The sequence below is a fragment of the Lepus europaeus genome, chromosome 19 (assembly GCF_033115175.1).
Source record: "Lepus europaeus isolate LE1 chromosome 19, mLepTim1.pri, whole genome shotgun sequence".
Lineage (NCBI taxonomy): Eukaryota > Metazoa > Chordata > Mammalia > Lagomorpha > Leporidae > Lepus > Lepus europaeus.
This window is the reverse complement of record NC_084845.1, coordinates 14,492,474-14,513,873: the sequence shown is the minus strand read 5'-3', so window position 1 is coordinate 14,513,873 and position 21,400 is coordinate 14,492,474.

The following is a 21,400-nucleotide window of genomic DNA, read 5'->3' as shown; positions in this document are numbered from 1 at the left end:
TGGAAGATGGCCCAAGTCCTTGGACCCTTTCCACACATATGGGAGACCAGAATGGAGTTTGATGGAAAGATATTTTGTAAAGAGTAGAGGAAGGGACAGAAAAGATATTTCATAAGGTAATGACTGAAAATTTTCTGTATTTGAAGAAAACTACAAACCTACAGATAGAAGAAGCTCAGTGGATCCCAAGCACAAGGGACATGAATACTACATCTATGCAAGGCATATTAAAATTCTTACAAATAATAAGACAACAAATAACAAGAAAAAGTTAAAGAAAATATTAAAGGTAAGGAAGAAAGGTTCATTATGTACAGAGATGTGACAGCAGTTTGCTATTTAGGACAATGTAATGTATAAACCAGTGAACTACATATTTAAACTTCTGAGAGAAAAAAAATAGGAGGTTGTTATTTAGACTTCTTAACACAATGAAAATACATTTCAAAATGGAAGATGAAATACATTTTGAAACATAAGAAAGCTGAAATAAGGCATAGCAACAGATTTATACTATAAAAATGTTAAAATTCTTCAGGTGGAAAGAAAACTACATCAGATAGAAACCTGGATTTATTCAAAGGAATGACAAAGCTGGAAATGGTAATATATACCTAAGAGACTGTATGCATGAACCACTTCCCAGCATGCATTCCTTGGCCCCGCTGGGGCTGTAGGACCTGTGTTTCTGGATTGGCTGGGAGCTGCTGAGGTGGGCGGTATGGACGCGTCCTCTGGCATTAGAGGTTGTGCACTTCGGCTGGTCTGGTGATTCCTTAAGAGCCGTGCTGAAGCACGGTTTTGTTTTAGCTCATTGTGCTACATGGCTTCCCCCTACACATTTAAAGGGGCATACTTTTTTTTTTCCTCCATTTTGAAGCAGATATTTACAGAAATCTGTCAAGCGATAATCCCTGAAAAATGAGTTTTTTAGAGTAGTTATACTTTAATACTCAAAATATCTAAGCGCAAGCAAAAAATTACGAAGAAGCAGGAAAGTGTAGCTCACAAGGAAAAAAAATTTTTTTAACAGAACCCTTCCATCAGGAAACCTAGGTATTGAAACTATTCGTCAGAAATGTTAAACCACTTGTCTTAAATATGCTCAAGGAGATCAAGGAAATGTGTGCTCTGGTTTGGAAGTGAGTTATCCCTTGTGAGACTTGTGGTGTTGAGAGGTGGGGGTTTTAAAAGGAATGAATGGCTTTTTTCAGAGTGAGTTAATCCCCGTGAGGGTGGCTTGTCATAAACGGAGTCTACCCCTTATGTTCCCTTCCTCATGTGGCCCTTGCTCTTCCACTTTCCACGTGAGTTGAAGCGACATGTGGCCCACATCAGAAGCTAAGATGCCAGTGCCATGTTCTTAAACTTCCCAGCCTCCAGAACATTGAGGCAAATAAACCTCTTTCCAGAATGCTCGGTTTCAGTGTTCTAGTGTAGCAACAGAGAACAAACTAAGATAACAGGATAAAGAAAGAAAGGAAATAGTGGAACCAGCTATGAACAAGCACAGAATATTAATAGAATTACCAAATATAATTCAGAAGCTAAAAAGCACAATAGTGGAAATAAATTTTCAAAAGAGATTTAATGGTATATTTTGTGGCAGATGAATCAGATAATTTTCTTTGAAATCCAGTCTAAGGAGCAGGGGAAAAATAAGAAAATTGAACAAGACTGAGAATTCAACCTAGCAGTTAATGTCCCAATTAAGACAGCTGTATCCCTTGTTGGGAAGTACCTGGACTGGTTCCAGCTCTGGATTCCAACTTCCTGGGAGGCAGAAGTGATGGCTCAGCACTGAGTCATGCTACCCTCGTGAGAGACCTGGATAGTGTTGCCTTGCTCCCAATTTCAGCCTCAGCCCAGCCCTAGCTGGGCATTGGGAGTGAACCAGCAAGAAGGAATGCTCTCTCCCTCTTCCCTCTTCCCTCCCATCTTTACCTTCCCTCTCACATAAATAAGTGTTTATTTTTAAAATTAACAGAGCGTGAACAACCTGTGAGATGTCATCAAGTGGGGCAACAGTACATTAGAGAAGTCTGAGAAGACAGATTAAGGCCACTGAATCCCATGAGCATGGGCCAGTTGCTGCACTTCATTTGCTGTGAGGTGAGTTCCGTTTGACAGTGGGTGAGGCATTCTGTAAGTACACACAATCGTTTTGGCAGAAGTATTACATGTGATAGAACCAAATTCATATCCAGATGAAGGGTGTATTTCTTGAAAGACGGAACACTGCCCCTTCTGTTATTGAAGCAGTCCAATGGAATTGACGTGACGTGAGGTAGCTGGCCAACACCCTGGGGAGTAGTACCTCACTGAGGGCTCTGCTCATCTCTGCTGCAGCAGATTGACCTTGAAGGGTGGAGATCCATGTTACTGTGCCCCTGAATGACCTTCACCCATGGTCCCATGGCCACCTTGTTCATTAGCCCAGGTGATAACAGTATTGGTGGGGGAAGGAGACTGGTATCTGTAGAACAGGTCATCATGTCCACTTGATTATTAAAATCCTCCTCTGATAATGTCACCCTTTGGTGAGAATTCATATGGGATGCAAATATTTTCTCATTTATAACCATTCAAAGAGGTCTATCCACATGCCTCTTTCCCATACTTTGTCACCAATTTTCCCATCATGTTCTTTCCAAGTCCCTGACCATCCAGCTAAACCATGAGCTGTAGTCTGTAAAGTGGTGTATCATCTCATGTCTGGCTAGTTCTCCTAAGCAAAATGAGAAACCAGGTACACTGCTCCCAGTTCTGACCGTTGGGAAGACATCCCATCATCACTGTCTTTTAGGGGTATCCTGGGAAAGGACTCAGGTGCTGTAACTGTCCACGTCAGGTGGTGTCTTCTTTGTAAGCAGACCATCTATTAATGAGGTCTGAGTCTTCTCCTCCTCTATCAACTGGTTGTAGAAAATTCCCTGTGAATCCACAGGTATAGTCTGATAGACCGAAGGCAGTATAGCAGGCGTGAGGGCCTTGGGTATTTGGATCTTTTAAAAATGTAAATCAGGCTTTTAGTGCATGCTCAGAACTGTTCACCTCTTCCGTTTGATGATGGAGTGCTGTTGTATACACCCAAATTTAAGGCTTGGTGGACCTGATAACAGTCTACATCATGGTAACTTGGAGACCCTAGGTTAAGTGTTTAGGTTCTACTAAGGCCCAGTAGCAGGCCTAAAGCAATTTTTCAAAAAGGATAGTAGTCATTCATGGAGGATGGCAACGGTTTGCCCTGGGATTCACTAATAGACAGCCTGCTAAGGGCTGCAAACCATATCCCTAGTTTCCACTGATACTAGAGGCATGGCCGGGTGTGCTGGATCTTGTGACTCAAGTGGTAGAGCCGCTTGTACAGCAGCTTGGAACTGTTGAAGATCCTTCTCTCGTTCTAGGCCCTACTTGAAATAAGCAGCTTTTTTGACCACATGGCAAATGAGCTAAAATAGCAACCAAATTCCGAAGATCCATTGCAGTTTTTTTTTTTGTTTGTTTTTGTTTTTTTGTTTTGTTTTTGTTTTTTGGTAGTGGAGGAGCAGATGCAGCAACTGTCCTTCACCTTAAAGGGACATCTAGCTCAACGCCCCCCCTCACTGATGGACATTAGAAATTTCCTGGATGTAGAAGGCTTCTGGGTTTTTGTCAGGTTATTTTCCAACCATATAGATTAGTTGCTGCTTTTTTTTATTTTTTATTTTTCTTTGACAGGCAGAGTGGACAGTGAGAGAGAGAGACAGACAGAAAGGTCTTCCTTTTGCCATTGGTTCACCCTCCAATGGCCGCCGCAGCTGGCACACTGTGGCCGGTGCACCACGCTGATCCGAAGCCAGGAGCCTGGTGCTTCTCCTGGTCTCCCATGGCGTGCAGGGCCCAAGGACTTGGGCCATCCTCCACTGCACTCCCGGGCCATAGCAGAGAGCTGGCCTGGAAGAGGGGCAACCAGGACAGAATCCGGCGCCCCAGCTGGGACTAGAACCCGGTGTGCTGGCGCCGCAAGGCGGAGGATTAGCCTGTTGAGCCACAGCGCCGGCCTTAGTTGCTGCTTCTTAACGACTAGGTCCAGTAATCAATAATGTCATTAATATAATGGACTAGTGTGAAATCTTTTTTTTTTCTTTTTTGGACAGGCAGAGTGGACAGTGAGAGAGACAGAGAGAAAGGTCTTCCTTTTTGCTGTTGGTTCACCCTCCAATGGCCGCCGCGGTAGGCACGCTGTGGCTGGCGCACCGCGCTGAGCCGATGGCAGGAGCCAGGTGCTTCTCCTGGTCTCCCATGGGGTGCAGGGCCCAAGCACTTGGGCCATCCTCCACTGCACTCCCTGGCCACAGCAGAGAGCTGGCCTTGAAGAGGGGCAACCGGGACAGGATCGGTGGCCCGACCGGGACTAGAACCCAGTGTGCCAGCGCCACAAGGCGGAGGATTAGCCTATTGAGCCGCGGCGCCGGCTTAGTGTGAAATCTTATGGAAAGAAAAGGTATCAAGATGTTTGTGAACTAAGTTTGTGAACTAAGGACTGGAGAACTGATATACCCCGAGGTAGGACAGTGAAGGTATATTGCTGCCTTGCCAACTGAAAGCAACTGCTTCTAACTGGGGGGAAAAACTCATTTTCCAAATCAGTAGCTTCATGCCAGGTACTAGAGGATATGTTATTTGCTCATGCAATGACATCATAACTGGTACAGCAGCTACCATTTGAACTACCACCTAGTTAAGGTTACAATAATGTGCTGTCATTCTTAAAAATCCATCTGTCTTCTTGAACCAGATAGTAAGGTAAATGTTATATTAATCTGTTTTATTACTATAATGAAATACAGTGAAATTTTAATTAATATAATGAAATTACTATAATGCAATACAGGCTACTTTACATTTGGGCTAAGTTATGGAGGTGCAAAGTCTAGGGACCTCATCTGGTGATGAGCATCTTGCTGGTAAAATCCCAAGGTGGCACATTGCATCATATGACAAGAATCAGGCATTGTATGTCTCTCTTCCTCTGTTATAAATGCACCAGGATTCAATCATGAGGATTCGAACCTGTGACCTTAACCCACCTGATAACCTCCTAGAGGCCCCACATTCAGATTGTTTCCATCTTTTTCTTTTTTGAAGATTAATTAATTTATTTGTTTTTTTTAAAATCTTTATTCATTTGAAAGACATAGTTACACACACACACACACACACAGGTCTTCCATCCACTCGTTCACTCCCCAACTGGCTACAATGGTCAGAGCTGCACCAATCCAAAGCTAGGAGCTATGAGCCTCCTCATGGTCTCCCACATGGGTGCAGGGGCCCAAGGACCTGGGCCATCTTTTGCTCCTTTCCCAGACCGTTACAGAGAGTTGGATCAGAAGTGGAGCAGCCAGGTCTCAAACCGGTGCCCATATGGGATGCAGGCACTGCAGGCAGCAGCATTGCATGTGGACCTCCCAAGTGGCAGCCTAACTGGCTCTGCCAAACACCCATCCTACTGACTGCTGCTTTGATTCATGTCAGGGTAATCACACGCACCTTCCCTTGGCAGTTGAATACAACTCTGGATCTCTGCCACACTGGGATCCAATTATAGATGCTCATTGACTTCCAGTGGTGTTCTGTTCCAATAAACCCATTGTAAGTTGAAAATACAAGTTGAAAGTACATTCAATACACCTAACCTATGAAATATAGTGTGCACTGTAGAGTATTGGTTGTTTACCCTGTGATTGCACGACTGAGAACTTTGGCTTACTGCCACCACCCAGCACCTTGAGAGACTATCATACTTCATATGACCAGCCCAAGAAAAGATCAAAATTTGAAGTACCATTTCTACTGAGTGTGCATCTCCTTAGCACCATCATAAATTCCAAACCATTGTAAGTCAAGGACCATCTGTGGGGCCGGCATTGTGGAGCAGTGGATTAAAGCCCTGGTCTGAAGCACCGGCATCCCATATGGGCGCTGGTTCTAGTCCTGGGTGCTCCTCTTCCAATCCAGCTCTCTGCTGTGGCCTGGGAAAGCAGTAGAAGATGGCCCAGGTCCTTGGGCCCCTGCACCCACATGAGAGGCCCAGAAGAAGCTCCTGGCTTCTGAATGGTCCAGCTCCAGCCATTGCAGCCATCTGGGGATAACCAGCGGGTGGAAGACCTCTCTCTCTGTCTCTACCTCTCTCTGTAACTCTGTCTTTCAAATAAACAAAAATAAATCTTTTTTTTTTTAAAGGCTCTTCTGTACTCTAATTTCAATGTTGTTTCCATTTCAGTGGCAGCAGTTTGCCCTTTATTTTCTGGTCTACAGGAAAAGCAGTCAAAGAGTTCTTCAAGGATCACAGCGTTTCCCTTACAAATTTATCTCTCGGAAAGATGTGTCATCTGGACCCTTCCAAGATGGGTGAGTAAATCTTAAATGACAAGCTTATTCTCACATTCCAGTCTCCCCAGACCTTTGAATCCCTTCCTCTACATTAAATCAAGGTAGGCCTGGCATTTCTACTTTTACCGTGGACCCACTTTTAGTCCGTGTTACACTAGAGCCATACTCCCTGAATGGCAACATTAAATGCAATCTGCTTATTAGGACCTTATCTATAATTCTTTTCTTTATTTTATTTTTATTTATTTATTTATTTATTTTTTTGACAGGCAGAGTGGACAGTGAGAGAGAGACAGAGAGAAAGGTCTTCCTTTTGCCGTTGGTTCACCCTCCAATGGCCACCGTGGCCAGCGCGCTGCGGCTGGCGCACCGCGCTGATCCGATGGCAGGAGCCAGGTACTTATCCTGGTCTCCCTTGGGGTGCAGGACCCAAACACTTGGGCCATCCTCCACTGCACTCCCGGGCCACAGCAGAGAGCTGGCCTGGAAGAGGGGCAACCGGGACAGAATCCGGAGCCCCGACTGGGACTAGAACCCGGTGTGCCGGCGCCACAAGGTGGAGGATTAGTCTACTGAGCCGCGGCGCCGGCTCTAATTCTTTTCTTTGACCTTTAACCCATGCCCTTAATATTTTTCGCATACATAGTCATATATATATATATTTTAAAACATTGGTAAACCAAGTAGATCTTCTGGAGTCCAGAGCATATGTTCCTGAGTCACACTGGTACCTCAGCTTTTGGGGCCTGCTGGTACTTCAGTCCTTACCTAGAAGCAAAGAGGAGTTGTAGGTGTGGATCCTGAGACGAAGCAGCAGTGTCTTATGAAGCATCTGTCTCAAGGGAAGCTATTAGTTTCTTTAGCCAATGCAGAGTTATCTCTTCAAATGGGTACAGAGGCTGCCTTTAGTGGCAAAGAAGACTTATCAGAATTGAGGGGCTGAATGTCCCCAGCTCTATGTGTCTTTCTTGTCATCTGAAACACGTTCAGGATCCTATTACCTTCAGTCAATGTTCTGATTTTAACAGTCAACCTGGTGTGAATCTGGAAATCCAATTTGCATTGCAATCCAGTCACTCACAAGATGAGAATTTTGGTTTTCAGCAATCTCAACTCTGCAGCTGCAGGAGACAAGGATCTCTTTCAGGGCAAATTTTCAGGTCATTTACATGGTGCCTGAGGAAGGAATTCATATTCCTAGCTAATCATTTTCTGTCCAGTGACACTAGGAGCAACCGGCCAGTCTCACTTGTTTGACAAAAATATTCAAAGATCTCATCCCCTTGGCCGGCACCACGGCTCAATAGGCTAATCCTCCGCCTAGCAGCGCCGGCACACCAGGTTCTAGTCCCGGTCGGGGCACCGATCCTGTCCTGGTTGCCCCTCTTCCAGGCCAGCTCTCTGCTGTGGCCAGGGAGTGCAGTGGAGGATGGCCCAAGTGCTTGGGCCCTGCACCCCATAGGAGACCAGGATAAGCACCTGGCTCCTGCCATCGGATCGGCGCGGTGCGCCAGCCGCAGCGCGCCAGCCGCGGCGGCCATTGGAGGGTGAACCAACGGTGAAAAGGAAGACCTTTCTCTCTGTCTCTCTCTTTCACTGTCCACTCTGCCTGTCAAAAAAAAAAAATCTCATCCCCATGTTTACCCAGATTCTTGCCTCTTTTAATGATTTTATCAGGAGTATCCAGTGGTGATATTTTGCATATCTCTTGCCACAACACACCATGGGCTATCATTACTCTCTTTACTACTGGACAGAGTCATTAGAATCTTTAAGTCTAAGCAGATTAGAGTTAATTCCAGAAACTGTAGAGCCAATCCAAAAAATTCATCCTTAAGATTCTATTTTTCACAGAACTAATCCTGGTATCAAAATCTGAATTCTCCAATGAAATGAATCCAATAGGGTGTGTGTGTGTGTGTGTGTGTGTGTAACACCTATTTTGTATTGCATCAGCATCCATTTTCATTTTAAGTTGAACTTTATCGCACCAGAAGTAGGGCTTAGTGACCCTTAAAGAGCTTCCACTTCTCCATTTCCTCTTAGTTCCTCAATGTGCACCATCCAGCCATCGGCCTTACCACCTCCTGGTTGCTACCTCTCTGTGGTACAGCTAGATGCAGCCTACTTCACTCACTCAACTGACCACCAGAGCCCTACACAGACACACATATGTAGCACAGTGACTACCCCTCAGTCACAGCTTGGCTCTATAGAACTCATGCATGCTTACTGTAAGCCCACCAATTGGAACTCCTTTTGAGACACTTGTTTGAGTAATGTCCTGGATTCCAGTAAAGTTTCAATCCTCAGGTCCCTCTCTGTCTTGCTCCTCACTTGCTGGTTGAGCATGCATGTCCCAAATGTCTTCTCTATTTCTGTTGGCCCTGTGAGGCAAGCTATTTTCTTCTGTCTGAAATAAACTGCTTCTGTTATTTTATATGTTTTGTTGGTTTGTCTCCTCTGTTATTCATCTGAAAGACATACTTAAACCTAATTTCTTCCCTGTCCAGGGCTCTCCTAGTTTATTCCTATTAACTGGATACCCATCAGACAAGACTACAAGCATGTCTGCCTGTATCAGCAAGTTTCCTGTGAGAGGGACACCTGGTTGCAGGTTGAATACTTAGGTATTAGGCTGCCTTCAAGGATGTAGAAGTATCCATGTGAAAGGCAGGGCCAATGCTAATAGCCACATTCCAGGGGCAGGAATTTGACACAGTGGTTAAAACATACTGCTTAGGAGGTCCACATCCTATTTTGGTGTGCCTGAGTTCAAGTCCTGGCTCTGCTCCAATTCTAGCTTCCTGCTAATATGCAACCTGCGAAGCAGCAGATGATACTCAACTCTTTGAGTCCTTGCCACCCATATGAGAGACAGGATTGAATTCCTGGCTTCTGGTTTTGGCTTGGCCCAGTCCAAAATATTGTGGTCATTTTGGGAATGAACCAGCATATGGAAGATATCTCTCTCTTTCTCTGTTGGAAGGTTTCTCATTCTCTCTCTCTCTGCTTGTCTCTCTGCCCTTCAAATATATATATATATATATTATATATATATTATATATATAATATATATAATATATATAATATATATATACAATTCTATATTAGGTATAATTAAAATATGTATGCAAACATAAAATTATATGCTGTTTATATTAATGTACTTATACATGTTATTTATACATAAATGAATGTATATGTAGCCATTCTTCAGAAAGAGAACTACAGACTAATTTATAAAGAAAGAAAAAACAACTGTGTATGTGGTGACAGAGTGAGATTTATATATTGTGTCATGTGATTGTGGAGGTTGGCAATATGTCAGAGCTAGAATCTCCTTGATAGAATGGTTTTCTTTTTCTTTTTTTTAAAGATTTATTTATTTATTCGAAAGAGTTACACAGAGAGAGGAGAGGCAGAGAAAGAGAGAGAGAAAAGTTTTCCATCCACTGGTTCACTCCCCAATTGGCTGCAACAGCCGGAGCTGAGCTGATCCGAAGCCAGGAGCCAGGAGCCCCTGCCGGGTCTCCCACATGCCATCCTGTACTGCCCTCCCAGGCCATAGCAGAGAGCCAGATTGGAAGTGGAGCAGCCAGGTCTCAAACCAGTGTCCATATGGGAAGCTGGCACTTCAGGCCAGGGCATCAGCTCACTGTGCCACAGCGCTGGCTCCGATAGAATGACTTTCAGGTCTTTTGGATATATATCCAGTAGTGGGATTGCTAGATCTATGGCAGTTATATTTCTAGTTTTTTAAAGGAATCTTCATACAGTTTTCCATAGTGACTACACTAATTTACATTCCCACTAACAGTGTATAAGAGTTCCCCTTTCTCCCCAGTCTTACCAGCATGTTACTCTTTTTAATAGGTACCATTTCTGACAGGGGTGAGATGCTATCTCACTCTGGTTTTGATTTGTATTCCTGAATGGATAGTGGTATTGAGCATTTCTTTCATATATTTGTTGTCCATTTGTACTTCTTTTGAGAACTGCCTGTTCATGTCGTTGGCCCATTTCTTAACAGGATTGGTTAAGTGTTTTTTGTTGAATGTTTTGAGTTCCTGGTACATTCTGAATATTAATCCTTTGCTGGGAAAATAGCTTGCAAATATTTTCTCCTAGTCTGTGTTCACTCTATTGATTCCTTTGCTTGGGCTGAAGCTTCTGTGTTTGATAATCCCATTTGTCTAGTTTTGCTTTTAATACCCACACTTTTGGGGTCTTATCCAAGAATTCATTGCCAGCATGAATGTCCTGAAGTGTTTCCCCTACTCTAGCAATTTCAGTTTTGCTCTTACATTTAAGTCTCTGAACTAATTTGAGTTGGTTTTTATATATGGTAATAGGTAGGGATCTAATTTTATTATTTAAAAAATTTTATTCTTCATATGTAGGTCCAGTTTTGCTAGTATCATTTATTGAAAAGTCTATTCTTTCTCCAGTGTATGGTCTTAGCACCTTTGTCAAAAATCAGTTGGCTGACTGGGGCCAGCACTGTGGTAAAGTGGGTAAAGCCACTGCCTACGGTGCTAGCATCCCATATGGGCACTGGTTCGTGTCCCGGCTGCTCCACCAGGCTCTCCCTCTGTCAGTGTCACTAGTGGCCTGGGCTGCTACGGTCTGCTGTCACCTCACTCTCCAAGCTGATGCTTCCTCCGGCTCTCGGCTGCAGAGATCATACGCTGTGTCCGTGCTTGTTGCTGCACATCTGCACCTTTCACACTGATCCACGGTGTCCTTCTTCTTCCTGTAGAATTTCCACTGCAGATTTCTCTCCAACTCTCCTCGGGGAAGGCACCTCCACCACTTTTTTTGCTATTTTCCAGTCACCTAAAGAAGTATATCCTTTGCCTATTCAGCCATCTTGGAATTTCTGTATCTTCTTAATCTAATCTTGATAATGTATGTATTTAGGAATTTATCCATTTGTTAGCATTTACTTATTCATAGTTTCTTGTGATCTTTTGTATTTCTAGGTACGTTATGTATTTATTTTTATTTATCTGAGCTTTTCCTTTTTTTTTTACTATTTTTTTTTAGATTACTTATTCATTTGACAGGTAGAGTTTACAGAGAGAGACAGAAAGGTCTTCCTTCCATTGGTTCACTCTCCAAATGGCCGCAACAACCGGAGCTGCGCTGATCCAAAGCCTGGAGCCAGGTGCTTCCTCCCGGTCTCCCATGTGGGTGCAGGGCCCAAGCACTTGGGCCATCCTCCACTGCCATCCCAGGCCAAAGCAGAGAGCTGGACTGGAAGAGGAGCAACCGGGATTAGAACCCGCTGCCCATATGGGATGCCGGCACCACAGGCGGAGGATTAACCAAGTGAGCCATGGCGCCAGCCCCTGAGCTTTTCCTTTGTTTTTCTTTATTAGTCTGGCTAAAGGTCTGTCCATATTAAAGTTTAAAAAAATTCAGCTTTTTATTGATTTTTTTAAATTTCAATTTCATTAATTTCTTCTCTGATTCTTATTTTTTCTCTTGCTGATTTTGAATTTGGTTTATTCCTGTTTTTTTTTTAATTTATTTTTTAAGGAATACAAATTTCATAAGTATAACTTTAGGAATATAGTTATTCTTTCCACCATACCTGCCCTCCCACCCACACTCCCACCCCTCCTCTTCTTCCTTCTCCCCTTGCCAGTCTCATTCTCCACTAAGATTCATTTTCAGTTATCTTTGTGCACAGAAAACCAACTCTATACTAAGATTTTAACAGTTTGCATGCATACACACACATGCACACACCAACTATTTGAGAACTAGCTTCATAGTTAACTCTCATAATACAACTCATTGAGGACAAAGGTCCTGCATGGAGAGTTAGTGCACAGTGACTCCTGTTGTTAATTTAACAGTTAACACTCTTATGTATGAATGTCAGTGACAACCCAAGCTCTTGACATTAGCTGCCTAGGCTATGGAAGCCTTTTGAGTGCACAAACTTCGTCAGTATTTGGACAAGGCCATAAGCAAGGTGAAATTCTCTCCTCCATATAAAAGACCTTATTTGATGGCCCCTTCTTTCTGCTGGGGTCTCACAGAGATTCTTCATGTAGAAGATTTTTGCCACAGTGTCTTGGCTTTCCATGCCTGAAATGCTCTCATGGGTTTTTCAGCCAGACCAGGAAGCCTTAAAGGCTGAATCTGAGGTCAGAGTGTTACTTAAAACAATGATCATTCTATGAGTCTGCTGTGTGGATTGCTTCCCATGTTGGAACATTATCTGCTTTTTTTAACTCTATTACTATTACCAGAAACTTGATCCTATTTATGTGATCACTTTTAACACTTAATCTTATCTATATTTTCACTTTACCACTTAATATGATCACTTTAGCAATTAAGATGGCATTTTTACAACCAAGCTTAATGGGATTTGGAGTCCCATGACAGGTTTTTAAACTGTACTCTTAGAAGTAAGTCTGTAGGCATGTATGTAGAACTATATGGCTTTATAGTTACAAACTTCCTCCTCCCTCTCTTATTCCCACTCTTATTTTTTACTGAGATCTATTTTCAATCGACTTTATACACATATGATTAACTCTATGTTAAGAGTTCAACAAATAGTATGAAGAAAAAAAACCTAAACAAACAAACAAAACAAAACTGTTCCTTGACAGTCAAGACAAGGGCGGCTCAAGTCATCCCTTCTTGAAGTGTCAATTTCAGTTCTACAGATTTTAAGTGATCTATTAGTTCTCACAGATCAAGGAGAACATATGGTATTTGTCCTTTTGGGACTGGCTTATTTCACTAAGTATGATGTTTTCCAGATTTATCCATTTTGTTGCAAATGACCAGATATCCTTTTTTTTTTCTGCTATGTAGTATTCCATAGTGTTCATATCCCATAATTTTTTCTGGAAGCTTTTATTTAATAAATATAAATTTCATAGGTACAGCTTTTGGAATATAGTGGTTCTTCTCCCCATACCTGCCCTTCCACTTCTATCCCACCTCCTACTTCCTCTCCCATCCTTCATTAAGATTCCTTTTTGGGGCTGGCACCATGGCGCACTAGGTTAATCCTCTGCCTGTGGAACTGGCATCCTATATGGGTGTCGGGTTCTAGTCCTGGTTCTTCCTCTTCCAGTCCAGCTCTATGCTGTGGTCTGGGAAGGCAGTGGAGGATGGCCCAAGTGCTTGGGCCCCTGCACCCAAATGGGAGACTAGGAAGAAACTCCTGGCTTCGGATTGGCGTAGCTCCAGCTGTGGTAGCCATTTGGGGAGTGAACCAACTGAAGGAAGACCTTTCTCTCTCTCTCTCCCTCTCTCTCTCTCTCACTGTCTGTAAACTCTACCTGTCAAATAAATAAATAAATAAGATTTATTTTTAATTATCTTTATATACAGAAGATCAACTCTATACTAAATGAAGATTTCAACAGTTTGCAGAAAGCTCTTTTATTTGACAACTTAATTTCCCTTGGATAAATTCTGAGGAGTGGGATGGCTGGATTGTGTGGTAGGGCTATATTCAGATTTCTGAGGTATCTCCTAACTGTCTTCAATAGTGCCGCGGCTTTACCAGTTTACATTCCCACCAACAGTGGATTAGTGTGCCTTTTCCCCCACATTCTTGCACAGCATTTGATATTTGTTGATTTCTGTATGAAAGCCATTCTAACCGCGGTCAGGTGAAACCTCATTGTGGTTTTGATTTGCATTTCCCTGATAGCTAGTGATCCTGAACATTTTTTCATGTGTCTGTTGGCCATCTGGATTTCCTCTTTTGAAAAATGTCTGTTTAAGTCCTTGGCCCATCTCTTAAGTGGGTTTTTTTTTGTTGTGCAGTTTATTTTTGATTTGTAGATTCTGGTTGTTAATCCTTTACCAGCTGCATAGTTTGCAAATAATTTCTCCCATTCTGTAAGTTGCCTCTTCATTTTTCCGATTGTTTCTTTTGCAGTACAGAAACTTCTCAATTTGATGTAATCCCAGTTGTTAATTTGGGCTTTGGCTGCCTGTGCCTCTGGGGTCTTTTCCAAGAAGTCTTTGCCTATGCCAATATCTTGCAGGGTTTCTTCAATGTTATCTAATAATTTGATGGTGTCAGGTCATAGATTTAGATCTTTAAATCATGTTGAGTGGATTTTTGTGTAAGCTGTAAGGTAGGGGTCTTGCTTCATACTTCTGCATGTGGAAATCCCGTTTTCCCAGCACCATTGTTGCATAGACTGTCCTTGCTCCAGGAATTGGTTTTAGCTCCTTGATAAAATATAAGTTGGTTGTAGATGTTTGGATTGATTTCTGGTGTTTCTATTCTGTTCCATTGGTCTATTCATCTGTTTTTCTACCAGTACCAGACTGTTTGATCATAACTTCCCTGTAGTATGTCATGAAATCTGGTATTGTGGTGCCTCCGGCTTTGTTTTTGTTGTATAAGATTGTTTGAGGTATTTGAGATCTCCTGTGCCTCCATATGAATTTCAGCATCATTTTTCCCAGATCTGAGAAGAATGTCTTTGGTATTTTGATTGGTATTGCATTGAATTTGTAAACTGCTTTTGGAAGAATGGACATTTTGATGATATTGATTCTTCCAATCCATGAACATGGAAGATTTTTCCATTTTTTTGTATCTTCTATTTCTTTCTTTAAAGTTTTGTAGTTCTCTGTGGTGCAGCAGGTTAAAGCCGCGGCCTGCAGCACCAGCATCCCATATGGATGCTGGTTTGAGTCCCAGCTGCTCCACTTCTGATCCAGCTCTCTGCTATGGCCTGGGAGAGCAGTAGAAAATGGCTCAAGTCCTTGGGCCCCTGAACCCACATGGGAGACCCAGAAGAACCTCCTGGCTCCTGGATTTCGATCAGCTCATTTCTGGCCATTGCAGTCCTTTGGGGGAGAGAACCAGAGGATGGAAGACACCCCCCCCATCTCTCTCTTTCTCTCTCTCTCATTCTACCTTGTTATGTAACTCTTTCAAGTAATAAAATAAATGTTTTTTAAAAAAGTTTTGTAATTCTCATCATAGAGGTCTTTGACATCTTTGGTTAAATTTATTCCACTGTATTTGATTTTTTTGTAGCTATTATGAATGGATTCTTTCTCAGCCGTGGCATTGTTTGTGTATACAATGGCTGTTGATTTTTGTGTATTGATTTTATATCCTGCTACTTTACCAAACTCTTCTATGAGTTCTAACAGTCTCTTAGTAGAGTTCTTTGGATCCCCTAAATAATGAATCATGTTGTATGCAAATAGGGATAGTTTGACTTCTTCATTCCCAATTTGTACCCCTTTGATTTCTTTTTCTTGCCTAGTGTTTCTGGCTAAAACTTCCAGTACTATATTGAATAGCAATGGTGAGAGTGGGTATCCCTGTCTGGTACTGGATCTCAGTGGGAATGCTTCCGAATTTTCCCATTCAATATGATGCTGGCTGTGGGTTTGTCATAAATTGCCTTGATTGTGTTGGGGAATGTTTTCTGTACCTAATTTGTTTAGAGTTTTCTTTGTGACAGGGTGTTGAATTTCATCAAATGCTTTCTCTGCATCTATTGAGATAATCGTATGGTTTTTGTTCAGCAGTTTGTTAATGTGGTGTATCACATTGATTGATTTGCAAATGTTGAACCATCTCTGCATACCAGGGATAAATCCCACTTGGTCTGGGTGGATGATCTTTCTGTTGTGTTGTTGGATTCTATTGGCTAGAATTTTGTTGAGGATTTTTCCATTTCTGTTCATAAGGGAAATTGGTCAAATTCTCTCTCTGTTGCATCTTTTTCAGTTTTAGGAATTAAGGTGATGCTGGCTTCATAGCATTTGGAAGAATTTCCTCTTTCAATTGTTTTGAATAGCTTCAGAAGAATTGTATTAGTTCTTTAAATGTCTGGTAGAATTCAGCAGTGAAGCCATCCAGTCCTGGGCTTTTCTTTGTTGTGAAGTCCTTTATTAATGATTCTATTTTAGTCTTGGTTATGGGTCTATTTAGGTTATCTGTGTCTTCATGGCTCAATTTAGGTAGGTTGTATGTGTCCAGGAATCTATCCATTTCTTCTAGGTTTCCCAGTGTGTTGGCATACAGCTCTTTGTAGTAATTTATGATGTTTCTTTTTATTTCTGTGGTGTCTGTTGTTACATTTACTTTTTCACCTCTAATTTTATTTACTTGGGTCTTCTTTCTCCTTTTTTTTTTTTGGTTAGTTGGGTCAATGGTGTGTCAATTTTGTTTATTTATCCAAAAAAATCTGCTCTTCATTTTGCTAACCTTTTGTATTTTGGAGGGAAGGATTTAATTTTGTTGATTTCTTCTCTAATTTTCATTCTTTCTTTTCTTCTACTAATTTTGTGTTTGGTTTGCTGTTGTTTTTCTAGATCCTTGAGATGCATTGATAACCCATTTATTGGTGCCTTTCCAATTTCTTGATGTAAGCGCCAATTGCTATAAACTTTCCTCTTAACACTGCTTTTGCTGCATCTCATAAGTTTTGATATGTTGTGTTGTTGTCTTCCTTTGTTTCCAGGAAGTTTTTGATTTCTCTTTTGATTTCTTTTATGATCCACTGTTCATTCAGGAACATGATGTTCAGTCTCTATGTGTTTGCATATGTTTTAAAAATTCCTGACTTGCTGATTTCCAGCTTTATTCCATTGTGGTCCAGAAGATACATGGTATTATTTTGATTTTTTGAATTTGCTGAGAGTATTATGTGGTCAATCCTATAGAAAGTTCCATGTACTGGTGAGAAGAATGTGTATTCTGAAATTGTAGGATGAAAAGTTCTGTAGATATCTGTTAGGTCCATTTGGTGTATAATGTCAATTATATCTGGTATTTCCTTGCTGATTTTTCTGTCTGGTTGATGTGTCCATTGCTGAAAGTGGGGTGTTGAAGTCCCACAATACTATTGTATTGGAGTCTATGTCTCCCTTTAGATCCCTTAACCTTTCTTTTAAATAGCCAGGTGCTCTGTAATTAGGTGCATATACATTTATAATAATTACATCTTTCTGTTTAATTGATCTCTTAATCATTGCATGGTGTCCCTCTTTGTCTCTTTTAACAGTTTTTGTGTTAAAGTCTATTTTGTCTGACATTAGAATGGCTACACCAGCTCTTTTTTGGTTTCTGTTGGCATGGAATATATTTTTCCATTGTTTCACTTTCAGTCTGTGTGCATCTTTGTTGGTGAGATGTGTTTCTTGTAGGAAGCAAATAGATGGGTTTTTTTAATCCATTCAACCAGCCCGTGTCTTTTATTTTATTTTATTTTTTATTTTTGCAGGCAGAGTGGACAGTGAGAGAGAAAGACAGAGAGAAAGGTCTTCCTTTTGCCGTTGGTTCACCCTCCAATGGCCGCCGCGGCCAGCGTGCTGCGGCTGGCACACTGCGCTGATCCAAAGGCAGGAGCCAGGTGCTTCTCCTGGTCTCCCATGGGGTGCAGGGCCCAAGCACTTGGGCCATCCTCCACTGCACTGCCAGGCCACAGCAGAGAGCTGGCCTGGAAGAGGGGCAACCGGGACAGAATCCAGCACCCCGACCGGGACTAGAACCCGGTGTGCCGGCGCCGCAAGGCGGAGGATTAGCCTGTTGAGCCATGGCGCCGGCTCCAGCCCGTGTCTTTTAACTGGAGAGTTGAGACCACTTAAATTCACAGTGACTATTGATAAGTAATGAGTTTGCACTACCATTTTCCCAAAAATATTGCTATTTTTTACTTTGAATTTCCTTTGAACTGTTACTGATAGATTTTCTTAATTTACCTTCTTTTGTAGTGATGACTGTGTGCAGCACATCCTCAAGCGTCTTTTGTAGAACTGGATGGGTGGTGACAAATTCTTTCAAATTCTGTTTGTTATTGAAAGTCTTTATTTCACCTTCATTCACAAATGAGAGCTCTGCAGGGTATAATATTCTGTGATGAGAGTCTTTTTCTCTTAAGACTTGGAATATATCTTGCCATTCTCTCCTAACCTGTAGGGTTTCTGATGAGAAGTCCACCGTGAGTCTAATTGGAAATCTTCTGAAAGTAATCTGGCATTTCTCTCATGCACATTTTAGAATCTGTTCTTTATGTTTTACTGTGGTAAGTTTGATTACAATGTGAAGTGGTGAAGATCTCGTCATATCTATTAGGAGTTCTATATGCCTTCATGTACTTGGATGTCCTTTTCTTTCTCCAAATTAGGGATGTTTTCTGTTAATGTTTCACTAAAAAGGCCTTCTAATACTTTCTCTTTCCATGCCTTCAGGAACTCCTAGAACCTGTATGATGAGTCATTAGATGGTTTCCTGTAGATTCCCAACAGTGTTTTATAGTTCTCTAATTTCCTCTTCTTCTTTTTGGTTTCACTGTATAATTTCCTGTACTTTGTCTTCTAAGTTGGATATTCTTTCTTCTGCCTCACCAATGCTGTTTTAAGACTTTCCACTGCATTTTTATTTGATCTATTAAATTCTTTATTTCATTTTGATTTCTCTTTAAGATCTCAATTTCGTGGAGAAATTTTCTTTCATATTCTGAATGGATTTCAGTTGTTCGTGCATTTGCTTCTGATTACTTCTATGTAATCTTATGAATTTTTTGAATTCCATTTCTTGCATTTCTTTCATCTCATCATCTTCACAATCAATTGAAGTGTGTTCCTTTTGGGGTGTCATGTTGTCTTCGTTATTCTTTTTTCTTGAATTGGTACATTTGTTGTTTGGCATTTGTGGAGATGCTTGTTGGTTTCTTCTTCCTCCTCCTTCTTCTTCTTCCTTCTTCTTCTTTTTCCTTCTTATTCTTCATCTTCCTTCCTCCTCTTTCCTTCTTTTCCTCCCTCCCCTTCCTCTCCTCCCTCTTCCCCACCTCCCCCCTCCTCCTCTCCCTCCCTCCTCCTCCCCCTCCTCCTCCTCTTCCTCCCTCTTCCTCCTTCCACTTCCTCCTCCCTCCTCCTCCCTCCTCTTCCTCATCCCTCCTCTTCCTCCTCCCACCTCCTCCCTCCTCCTCCTTCTCCCTCCTCCTCCTCCTTCCTCTTCCTCCTTCTTCTTCCTCCTCCTCCTTCCTCCTCCTTCTTCCTTCTTCTTTTTGCTACAGTGGCTTTTATCTTTGTACTATTCTCCTCTGTAGATAAGTGGAGTATCTAAAGGCTTGTAGTGGGTGTGGCCAGGGAGATCTTTTTAGTTCTCCAGGGTGAAGGGCATGTCTAAGGTACCACACCCAGGGTTGGCACAGTAAAAACAATTTTTTTTAAATCAGAAGGGAAGTTTATTCTGCTCAGCTAAGCTTCTCTCTTCAAAGGAGACCAGTGCCTGAGTGTTAGCCCCACTGGGTATAATATTCATCTGCTGTGCCCTAACGACCGCACAAAGGATCTGTGTGATCCTCAGTGTAAATTCAGAATCCCCAGCAACATCCCTTACCAGTTAACCAGAAAGCCTTGAGTGTGTGGAGTCTCCCACAGTGACTGCCCAAAGTCCCCACCACACTGTGAGTCCTCTCACACAGTCTCATTTTTTCACAGTCCTGGCACACATGCCTCCCACAGTCATGAGCTTGCTCCCAGCCGCCTGTTCTCCCCAGCAGTCAGGAGTCTCCACTCAGCTGGTTGCTGGGTGCGCACACAAGCTGATGCAGCTGTTAGCTACATCCAAAATGGTGCCCATTCTATCGGCTTGTTACAGGACATGTTGTAAAGTGATTGGGGAGAGAGAAACGTGCCAACCCTCTTTTTCTAGTTTGGCAGATACACTATCCCCCATGGGACTCCAAGCTGCGTTCCTTTTAGGCTCTCCCTACAGGTTTATCATCAGTGGCTTGGGCTGCTGTGGTCTGGTCTCACCTCACTTTCCAACACTGGTGCATAGACTCTTGGCTGCCAGATTCCAGAGTTGTGGGCATCCATGCCCTCCATGTAGGTCCACTATGTCCCTCTAATTTGCATAGTTTCCTCTGCCATTTCCTCCCTAACTCTTCCCTGAGACTGCACTCTCTCCACTTTTGAAAAACTATCTTCTCCTAGACTGGAGCAGTAGGCTCCCTCTCTACTCCGCCATCTTGGAACTACTGTTTTTCTAAGTCCTTGAGATGTATCATTAGATTGTTTGAGATCTTCCTGTTTTTTAATATAAGCACTTATCACCAAAAACTTCCCTGTCAATATTGCATATTTTTTGCTGTATCTCACGGGTTTTGATTTGTGCTTTCACTTTCATTTGTTTCAAAAAATGTTTTGATTTCCCTTTTAATTTCTTCAGTGATTCACTGGTGTTTCAGTGTTTAATTTCTATATATTTCTATATATTATCTATATTTATAAATTTTCTATTTTAATATTCCTATTGTTCATTTCTAGTTTTATTCCTTTGTGGTCTGAGAAGATAGATACATGGTATGATTTCAGTCTTTTTGAAATTTCCTGAGACTTGATTAGTGTCCTATTATATGGTCTGTTCTAAGAAATATTCCATGTGCTATTCAGAATGTGTACTCTCTAGCTGTTGAGTGAAATCTGTAAATGTCTGTTACTATAGAGCAAGTCACTTGCTCTATAATATGCAACTCTGATCTATCTTTGTTGATTTTCTGTCTGGATGATCTGTCCACTAATGATTGGGGTGTTGAAGTCTCCCACTATTATTGGAGTCTAATTTTCACTGTAGGTATATTAATTGTTTTATATATCTAGGTTTCTTTTGTTGCATATATATATATATATATATATATATATATATATATATACACACACATACACACATACTAATGATTGTTGTATCTTCTTGCTGAATTGATCCTCTTGCCACTATATAATGTCTATTTTTAGCTTTGAATATAAAGTATGTTTTATTTGATGGTAGTATAGCTACTCCCACTCCTTTTTGTTTCCATTTGCATGGCATATCTTTTCCAACTCTTCAGTTTCAGTCTTCAGTCTATGTGTATCTTTGCCTGTGAAGTCTGTTTCTTGTAAGTAGCATACAATTGGGTCATATTTTACCCATTCAGCCAATCTTGATTGGGGAATTTAATCCATTTACACTCAAGGTTAATATAGATAAGAACCAATTCTTGTCCTTTTG